The sequence below is a fragment of the Petaurus breviceps genome, unplaced genomic scaffold (assembly GCF_028583685.1).
Source record: "Petaurus breviceps papuanus isolate PSGF00001 unplaced genomic scaffold, PetGlider_PUasm1.0 37, whole genome shotgun sequence".
Classification (NCBI taxonomy): domain Eukaryota; kingdom Metazoa; phylum Chordata; class Mammalia; order Diprotodontia; family Petauridae; genus Petaurus; species Petaurus breviceps.
The window spans coordinates 29987446-29998304 of record NW_027186296.1 but is presented as its reverse complement, the minus strand read 5'-3'; positions in this window follow the sequence as shown (position 1 = coordinate 29998304).

Here is a 10859-nt window from a genome sequence, read left to right as displayed (position 1 = left end):
AGGAAGGAAGGAAGGAAGGAAGGAAGGAAGGAAGGAAGGAAGGAAGGGAGGAAGGAAAGACACTCTGAAATAAGTACTGTATATATTATTCAGAGTACTTTATAGATGAAAAACTAAGTATCAGAAAGATTAATTGATTTGCCCATGGACACATAACTAGTGTCAAAAATGGGATTCAAACCCACATCTCTTAATTCCCAATCCAGTGCTATTTTTAGTAAATTATATTGCCTCCCATAAAAAAAAAAAACTAGAAGAAATCATAGAGATCATCCAATCCAGTCATCTCATTTGACTGATGAGGAATCTGCCTCCTCGGAATGAGCTAGAATTGTAATTAAGTATTAGCTATCAGATGATCAACCATGCAAGTTCAATGTGTATCAATGATAAAGACAAATCTTATAGATTTCCATGAAGTTCATGTTTAAGAGGTCTTTCAACTTAAATCATGATGCATTACATTTTTCTACTGCACCTGAATTTAGACCATAACCTAAAACAGAATATGAGCAGATCCAAAAATGGAACCAACCTCCCTAAGCATTGATGAACTATTTTATTATTTTCTGTATGTCTTTTTTTGGCTCCCCTGTGAAACTGTGAGCATTTTAAAATATGGATCTGTGTTTTTAATGCTTGCTTCCCACCCACTCAACCCCATACTATCACCTAGTATGCTATAGAGTACATAATACATATAATACATAATACATAACAAATATTAGTTGAATGAGTGATTTTTATTGAATGAATGTATGAAGGAAACTTTGTTTCTCTGTAGACTTCCCATAAAATTAACTGATCAGTTTGCACACATTGGTACACAAAATAATGATGTGAGCTATTACACTGTGCAAACCAAACTCAGATAATAATATATAATCAGATTTTATCTGACTTTGAAACTCATTTCCCACAAATAGGATAGGCTGCCATGAAAATTAGTGAGCTCCTGTAGAGTAGTGGGCTCCTCGTCTCTGAAATATATGAAAATTCATCCATTCAGACAATGGATGATCACTTGAAAAGAATGTTACATAAGGAGTTCCTACTTTAACTGGAAGACTGGACTCAGTGGGGCAGCTTATACCACTCACAAGTTGTTGTTTGTCCTTCCTTCTCAAAAAGGACCATAACTCTCCTTATAGACCAGGCTCTCCTTGACTGATCAACAATAGATCCCAGTCCAAGCCCAACTTGGAAATTGTTTGGGTCCTGATTGGTTCAGAGTGAATGTAAATAGCAAATATTTCTGTTTGGGACAGAAACTCTAAGAATCTTCCCTCCCAGGTTGATTTTTTAAATAGATAAAAAAGACCATTCTCTGCCTCATTTTTTACTTAGCCTTAATCAATGAGTGGGTTTTGCCTCAGTCAAATTAAGACCTGTTAAAGACCTTTGTTTAAATAGGCCAAAGTCTCCCACTGCATCTAGGGCCATCTCCAGTCATCCTAATCTTTATCTTATCACTGGGTCCAGATGGCTCCAGAGGAGAAAGTGAGGCTGGTGATTTTGTACAGCCTTCCCTCTTTTAAATCCAATTCACTTGCAAGTTATGGCATCACCTTCCTGATGCCATGGTCCTCTTTATTTTTATTCTTTTTTCATTTATTTATTTTTAGTTTACAATATTCAGTTCTATAAGCTTTTGAATTTTATATTTTCTCCTCCTCCCTCCCCTCTCCCTTCCTCCTTCCTGTTTCTGCTCACTTCCCTGAGCATCAGTTCATATAAGTCTTTCAAGGTTTTTCTGAAGTCTGCCTGCTCATCATTTATTATAGCACAATAGTATTCCATTACATTCATATACCACAACTTGTTCAGCCATTCCCAATTGATGCGCATCCCCTCAATTTTCAATTCTTTGCCACCACAAAAAGAGCTGTTATAAATATTTTTATACATGTGGGTCCTTTTCCATTTTTATGATCTCTTTGGGATACAGCCCTAGAAGTGGTATTACTGGGTCAAAGGGTATGCACATTTTTATAGCCCTTTGGGCATAGTTCCAGATTGCTTTTCAAAATAATTGGATCAGTTCACAACTCCACTAACAATGTGTTAGTGTGTGGCCCACACTAAATGATGCACTAAAATGGAGAAGTGTAGAATAACATGGACCAGGTGAGATTGTCAAGTCATTTACTGATACCATGAACAAGGTTTTTATAGAGTAAAAAGACAAAGAAGGTAACTATAGGTCATTAGGCTTTCCATTACTGCTTTGCTCAGTTCCAAGATGCCAGACAGTGATGTTAAGTAGACCTTGACAGCTATAATGTCCTTGATGTTTCCATACAATATGAATAGTATCTAAAATGCATAAATAATCTGGTAATAAGCTAACACCTTCTGGCTAATATCCCAGAACAGGGCAGAGCCCTTGGATCTCAGGCTATCAGGCAAGTTCTGATGTACAGCCACATCACTGGGAAAACTAGGAGCTGGCTGTTATGGAACAGCCACATCACTGGAAAACTCGGAGCTAACTTTCAAAGAACAGCCTGATTTCTGTATCAGATGTTTTGGCTCCCTTCATTAGTGTTCTAATTTTCCCACATTTTCTCCATTTATGATTTTCCTCTTTCTTCATGAACCAGTCTGACATGTTTGATGCAATACCTAAGAGCTGTTTTGATTTGCATTTCTCTAATCAATAGTGATTTAGAGCATTTTTTCATATGACTATAGATATCTTTAATTTCTTCCTCTGAAAACTGCTTGTTCATATCCTTTGACCATTTATCAACTGGGGAATGATTTGTATTTTTATAAATTTGACTCAGTTCTCTATATATTTTAGAAATGAGGCCTTTATCAGAGACATTGGTTATAAAAATTCTTTTCCAGTTTTCTGCTTCCCTCCTAATCTTGACACACAGAAAGTGTGCTAAAATACTTGTTTCTAATCCACTCCCCTCATTTTACAGATAAGAAAACTCTAACCCTAACAAGTTAAGTGACTTCCTAAAGGTCACACTTAGTAAGTAGCAAAAAGGATTTGAATTCAGTTCCTTTGGCTCCAAGCCAAGGCTCTTTTTGACAGCTCTGCACTACCTGTACAATCTAGCTTGACAGCTGTCTGAATATTCATTAGAAATTGGAGAAAGTGGTGGCTTAAACATCAGTCAATTTCCTTCTTGAAATTAAGCCTCAAAATGAAAATTATTTTCCAAAGCTCCAGTGCCCTGAATCTGGTAGTTCTTGTTACATTGAATTCAGTAACTGGTCTTTTAGAACTTTGGTTAAGTTGCTCATTCCAAAAGAATAATCTTAATATTGTTAATGGGTTGCATTGCCTAGGTTATTAGTTTGCAATTCAACCTATTAAGGATTGAATACAGTCTTTTTTCTCTAGTATCAATGGTAATTACAAGTTTAATTGCAGGAATTAATTAGGTGAAATGAATTAGGCTTTGCAAGCAATGGAGAAACCTGGTGTCATTTAAAAGGAAAAATCTCATAGTCCAGTAAAACTGATAAACAAAGCAAAATGTGTCATATTAAATCGACTTTTATGTATAATTTAATTTAATTTGTTTGAATACAGTAGCTGGGGAGCATTCTTCCCCAAACAAAGACAGCTCATATGGTATAGTTAACGGTTACATTGATCTTACTCCCATGTGTCAATAGAGTTTAACTGAAAGAAGCAAACATTGTTCATTTACTTTCCTGAAATCATCCACATTTCCTCCTGTGCATCTAAGGTGGCAGCCAATAGCAATGACCTAGCATTGTAAAATGTGTATAATTAATCATTTTTCTGTGCCTGGATCATGGCCAAAAGAGAGGACCTGAGAACACATTAGCAGATAGGTTTCTCTATCTTTATACAAAACTGGGTATACTATCATCTGTGCAAAAGCCTTTACAAAAAATCAATGAATTTCTTATAGTCTACCAAATGGATACTTATTCAGCCAACCCAGGGCCTCCCCTAGGGTGTGCTGTTTTTGTGGGACCTCTATCTATATAAATAATTTGATCTAAAATAGTGTTATAAAATTTATGGCCCCATGAGAAGTGTACTGATTTATCAATGAATATTAATATAGAGTAATAAGCTTATAAGATTCACCTTTTCATAAGAAACCTTGTGATTTAAAGCACTAAACAGTAAAGAGCCAAAATTATTTTCTATATTGGATTACTAATTCCATGCATGGTCCAGCCCAGACCCTCATAATCACTTGCCAGGATTACTGTAATCACCTGCTAATTGTAGTCTCTTCATTCAGCTCTAACCTTCTGTCAACCACCCTCCATACAACTGCTAAATTGATATCTCTAAACTGTAGGCCTGACCATGTCATTATTCTATTCAAGCACCTTGAATGACTCCATCCTGCCTTTGGGATCAAATAGGAAGGTCTCAGTCTGGCATTTAAAACCCTTCACAATTTGGTCCCAGCCTATTCTTTCAGTCCAGTTACACATTCCTTTTCCTCCTACACTAAATGTTCCATCCACACTTGCTGTTTTCCCAACATGATACCATTTCCTTTCTCTCTGTCTTTTCACAGGCCATCTGTCCCCCAGGTCTAGAATTCCTTCCCTCCAGATAGATCATCACCTCTTGAACCCTCAGGAACCCAGTCCTTCAAGCATTTTTTCCTGATTCCCCTTATTGTCAAGCCCCACTTCAATAACTGTGTATTTATTTTGTATGTAAACTATATTTATTCATCTGCAAACACAGTGCTTCCTCCAATAAAATGTTAGCCCCTCAAAGGCACTGACTAGGTCATCTTTGTAGTAGGATCTCCAGCTTCTAGTACAGTACTTCCCTCATAGCAGGCTCTTAATACATGTATTGATCAGGCACCAACACTACAAAGATAAAAATACAATCCCTTCCCTCCCAGAGCTTAGAAGTCATGGCAGATACACTAGTAACTATAATGTAAAACAGGCTACGGTGAGGGAAAGGTCAAGGTACAAAGAGCTCAAAAATTTGGATGAGAGAGAACCAAAAGCTAGAGATATCAGAGAAGAGATTGAATGTAAGCTGAATAGTGGAGGGAAAGAAGGCTTTTGACAGGCTTGAGATGCAGAGGGAGTGAGTGATTCAAGGCTTGGGGGACAGACTAGAGCCTGCAGCCTCAAGGACATGTGTAGCTTTCTAGGGCCTCAAGTGTGGCCCTATGGGAAGTTTGGATTTGGTCAAAGGGCCACACTTGAGGACCTAAAGGGCCACATGTGTCCTTGAGGCTGCAGGTGCCCCACCCCTTGCAGACTTGAAAAATATACAGTGGCAGGGGAGAACAGATAAACTTTGTGGAATAGCACCCAAAATATAATTGTATAAAACTAGTTACACAAACAAAATATAATAGTAGCAATACACTATTTCACAAAATGTAGTATGAAATAACTTCACCCCCAAAAAATCCAAAAAGCAGTTTAAAAATTATGAGAGGCAATGTGGGATATTAAATAGAGACTGGCTTTGGAGCCAAGAACACCTGGGTGCCAAGTCCTACCACTGACACATATGGGTTGTGAGACCCTGGACAAGGCAAGGCCTTTCAATCCTAGGTAAATAAGCCTATAAATTGCAGAGAAAATTCAGACCAGGTTTTAAGTAAAGGGAATTTTCTCACTTTGGAGCTCTTCTGTATAGCAATGAATTCATGGGTTGGGTCCTTATCCTATAAGTGATTACTCTGATTAACATAAAAACATTCACTGACATATGACCTGCTATTGATTACTGTATTGAGCATCCTTCAATAAAGTTGCTTTGAAAAAATTTTTACATGCTTAGCTAACTACATAAATCAAATTGATTAAATAATTACCCAAACAACTGTAATATATTTCTGCTCTCTCTGCCAGAACATAGGGGTATTTTTTGTAAAGCATGCTTATTTATACTACCTCATTAAAACAATAATATTTTAATGAGAGCAAAAAGGGCTTTGTACTCTTAATAAACAAAATAAAACATTTCAAAATTGTTTCATCTTAATCTCCTTTTAACAGTTATTTTTATGTTCTATAATGTAATACCTTGGTACAGCAGTATATACACATAATCTATAATTAAACAAAAATTTTTACTGATAGGAAGGCACTAACAAATAGTTCAGTGAACACTGACCTAGACCTTGGAGGTTATAAGTAAATTGTCCATGGTTAGAGACCTGCCTGCTATAAGCCAAGCTGTTCCACACAAATTCCTTAGACTGAGCTGAAATCCATCTTGTGGCAAATTATACCCACTAGTTCTAGTCCCTCCGAACCCCCATGAAAAAAGGGGAGAAAAAGAGAACAAAAAGGTATGGATTTCCCAGATTTCAAAGATAGTGATTGAGATATCAAATCTAGGTGTTGCAGTGGCTGGGATACTGAACTCAGAGTGAGGAAGACACAAGACCAAAGAAACTGGCCTTAACCAGTTTTTACTCAGACACTTGGCCTAGTAACCCTGGATGAGTCACTTAATCTTTCTCTTCAGGGGTTTCCTCACCTCTAAAATAAAGATAAAAATAGAACTTACCTCCCAGGGTCATTTTGAGGATTAAATAAGATAATGTTATAAAGCAATTTACATAAATGCTAGTTGTTAGCATTAAAATTGTATTTAGTTCTCCAAAATCTGCTTGGTCCAATCCTGTGGTGTTTGAGGATGGGAAGGAGAGAAGCATTCAGACTAGGGGCATGGCATTAACAGGTCCCTCCTGCATCTACCTGCCTCATCCAGCCCTTGGAGAGAAGATTCTCGGATGCCTTAGGCCACGGTTTTTTTTCTCTCCTGCAGAAAGCTACCTCCATAAGCTTCTGGGACAGTCATGGCATGTGCAGAAGACTCGGGGGATGACTGGGAAAATCATGCAAGACAGCTTGACTTGGGGGAGGTCCCAGTGGCTTGATTGTTCAGGTCATTCATAATGATGTTTTCTGCATATTTTATTTTTATCTTAATAATTTTTGTGCTGAAGAATAATGGTTACTCCAAAGCAGAGGTGTCAAACATGGGCCCACAAGGCTCCAGTGATGCTAAACTTGATCAAAATTAAGTGGGAAGTAGCTAAAAAATAAAAATGCAACAGAGGTAATGTTAATATATGGTTTTCTAAGTGAATATACAGCCAGCAGAGATCCTCACATATGGTTTAGAGGTGCCCATTTCTATTTGATTTGACACCACTGTTCCACAGCATCTGGACCCCTGAAGCACAGGGTGAAAGCAGGGGCCTCCCTGTCTAAGCGCAGTACTGAACCCACCCCTTATTACAGAATGGTTCCCTAACAATGTTTCTAGCATTACCAGTACTAAAGACCATATTGGTTTATTTGGTATTGACTCATGATAGCTTTTGGAAGGCAGGTAGGTGGCACAGTGGCCCAAGTACCAAGCCTGGAGTCAGGAAGACTCATCTTCCTGAGTTCAAATCTGGCCTCAGACACTTACTGTGTGACCCTGGACAAGTCACTTAACCCTGCTTGCCTCAGCTTCCCCATCTGTTAAATGAGCCGGAAAAAGAAACGCCAAGGAAAACCCAAATGGGGTCACAAAAAGTCAGACACAACTGGGAAAAAAGACAGAACAACAACCAAAATCTAAGCAATTTACTAATGCTGAAACTAGGACTACTTTTATTAAGCACCTATTTTGTGTAGAATGCTGTACTAGGTATAAGATATAGATTTAAAAAAAAAAAAAGGTCAGCTGAAAGTCATGGTTCCTTCATCTCAATGTTCTAACAACCTAGTAAGAGAATAAAGCTCCAATATAAATAGTTATAATATGAAATATTATATGATAAGGGCATTGGGGGGTGTAATGGTAATTTGAAGACCCCTTTTTGTATTGGCAAGTAAGCAGGTACTTAGCACTTAGTAATTAATCAAACCTCTGTGAAAGAAACAGAAGGTATGAAACCCTGTTCTGAAGTAACAGGAAGGGGTTGGCTGAAACAGGAAGCTAATGTTGTGTATAAAAGAAAAGCCCCAGAGAGGCACAGTCAGAATTTTCTTCAAACAAGAATCTGGTGGCAGAAGCTGTTCTGCTGGAGAGAGAATCGAGAACTGAGCCAGAATTTCCTGAGAACTTGTGGTGGTGGAGCCCCCTCCCCACCAGGCTGGATAAGGTGATTTTGATTTTTTTAACTAGCCGCAGAAGACTGAGGAAGCATGACCCAGATGAAGGGATGTTGTCTGTGGTTGGTTGATCCGTGAATTCCCAGGAACAGAAATTGTGAAGGATTTGAAATGGACTGGACCCTGTCAATTTCATTGTGGAGCAGGACCTACCCAGAGAGCTGGACAAGGAAGTGGGAGCTGTCTACCATTGAACCCAGGTGACAGTCTGGTGAATTCAGGTAGAATCTGAGACCATGGAAGGGGGGATCCAGGGAATCTGAGAACTGGCCCCAAGTCAAGATGAAAAGACCTCTTCATGGGTACTGAGTAATGATGAAATTGTAGTTTACTAGTGACCTAGGGGTAGAGGGTTTGTGTATTTTCTAATGATTGTACTTAGTGATTAATGATACTTAGTAATTGATTGCTGAATAAGTGACTGATTGAGTTAATTTAGTTTGCCCCATGAGTGGAAGACTTTGACTATTGTACTTTGAGATGATTGTTCTTTGTTCTAAATATTGTGACCACTTTGGTGAAAACCATGTCGCCATTTTAGTGATAAGCTGTTGTGAATACTATATTGTGATTTTCTGTGATAAATTGTAGCATTGTAAATGCTGTACCTTGATTCTCTGTGAATGTTTTGCTCTGATTTGTTATGGAATAAATAGAGTGTTCACTACACTATGTAATCAGAATCTTAAAAGCTGTTCACAGTAGCATTCTTCTAGAAAGCTGCTCATGCATGGTGTTAGAGGAGGGGACAGCAAAAGATACTGTGTGATGCGTGGAAGAGAAAGTTAATATCATTCAGCAGGATCATACAATGTTTCAAAGAATAGGTGATATTTAAGCTTAAATAATGGGTAGAAATTCAAAACATGAAGTGAAAGGGGCATTTCACACTCCAGGAACACTGGATGAAAAGGCATGGAGGTAGGACAACACCATGATTATATGAGACGCGGAACAAATTTGGCTAAAGAGTAGAATACATGAAGACAAACTGAAAAAGTAGAGAGGAACCAGTTTGTGGAGGGCTTCCAATTCCAGGAAAAGGATTTTGAATTTTACTGAGGAAGTAAAGGGAGCCAATGAGGACATTTGAGACAAGTCTTCACCAAATCCATATTAAAGAAAGATTATTCTGAAGGAGTGATGGTACAGATTGATATGTGTGTATGTGTATTTGGACATGACCAATGCAAGAATCTGCTTTGCTTGACTCTTGAGAAAAATTATTTTTAATAACTAATTATTGGGGGAGATTCAGAGTCCTCCCTTTTTCTATTTTCAAGCTCTCAGCCTCTGAAAGTTGAATTAATCTTCTCCTCAATCTGACCCCACCCAACTGTGTGAGGAACTGCTAATCTCAGGTAAATTCCATTCAATCAAGCTTGGGTGGAGATAGATACTTTTGTCTAGATTGCCCAAGGTTGGGGGTGGTTTGGACATAGGCTACACCCAAGGACCCAGAAGGTCACATGTGACCTCCAGGTAGAAAGTCTAACCACCTGTAGGGCAACCTCTGGCCCAAGAGTCATATGATGTCACTCTCAGCCCCTCCTTAATTATTAACCAATCAGAGTTGACTACCATCCTCAGGAACAGCACTATCACAATGTATTTATAAACCATGAGCCCACTGCCATGATTGTCTTTGATCTAAGAGCAAGACAGTCAAATGATCATCCTTTTATTAATAGACATGCTGGCATTATTAACAAAAATAATAAAATTATCCAGGAATTATGTCTCTCAAACCTTGTTAAATATCACGCTGCATATTTGTTACAAGGATTTTGTTTTTCTTTCTTTTTCAGTGGAGGTGGAAGATATAGGAAAGAAACAAAGTAGATTTTTACTAATTAAAAAAAAATTGTTTTTTAAAAAGAAAGGTTATTCTTGTAGTGATATGAAAGATAGATTGGAGGTATAGGACCTGTAAGAGCTGAGAAGACCTGTAAAAAGTTGATGGCAAATTTCCCAGGTCAAAAGATATAAATAGGCAGTTTTCAGAAGAAATCCAAACTACCAATAGTTATACTTTTTTAAATGCTCTAAGGGCAGCTAGGTGGCACTAGCCCTGAAGTCAGGAGGACCTGAGTTCAAATCTGACCTCAGATACTTGACACTTACTAGCTGTATGACCTTGGGTAATTAACCCCAATTGCCTTGCCTTCCTCCCTCCAAAAAAAAATGTTCTAAATCACTAATAATTAGAGAAATGAAAATTTTAAAAAGTCTTATACCCATCAGATTAAGTTGACAAAAAAAAAGGAAAATGACCCATACTGGAGGACCTCTGGGAATATAGGTACTTTAATGCACTGTTGGTGAAGCTATAAATTAATCTAGTCATTCTGGAAAGCAATTTGGAACAATGCCCCAAAAACTATTACACTGAGTATATCCTTTGACCCAATAATGCCACTACTAGATATATAACCAAAAGAGGTCAAAGAAAGAGGAAAAAGGACCAGATATACAAAAAATATTTATTATTTATAGCAGTTCTGTTTTCAGTGGCAAATAACTGGAAATTAGGAGAGTGCCCATCAATTGGGGAATGCCTGGATAAGTTATTTTATATGAAGATGATGCTGTACTATTAAGCTATAAGAAATGAGGAAAGGTCCGGCCTCAGACACTTGACACACTTGCTATCTGTGTGATGTTGGGCAAGTCACTTAACCCCAATTGCCCTGCTCTCCCCTCCCCCCCAAAAAAAAAGAAATGAGGAAAGGGATGTTCTCAGAAAA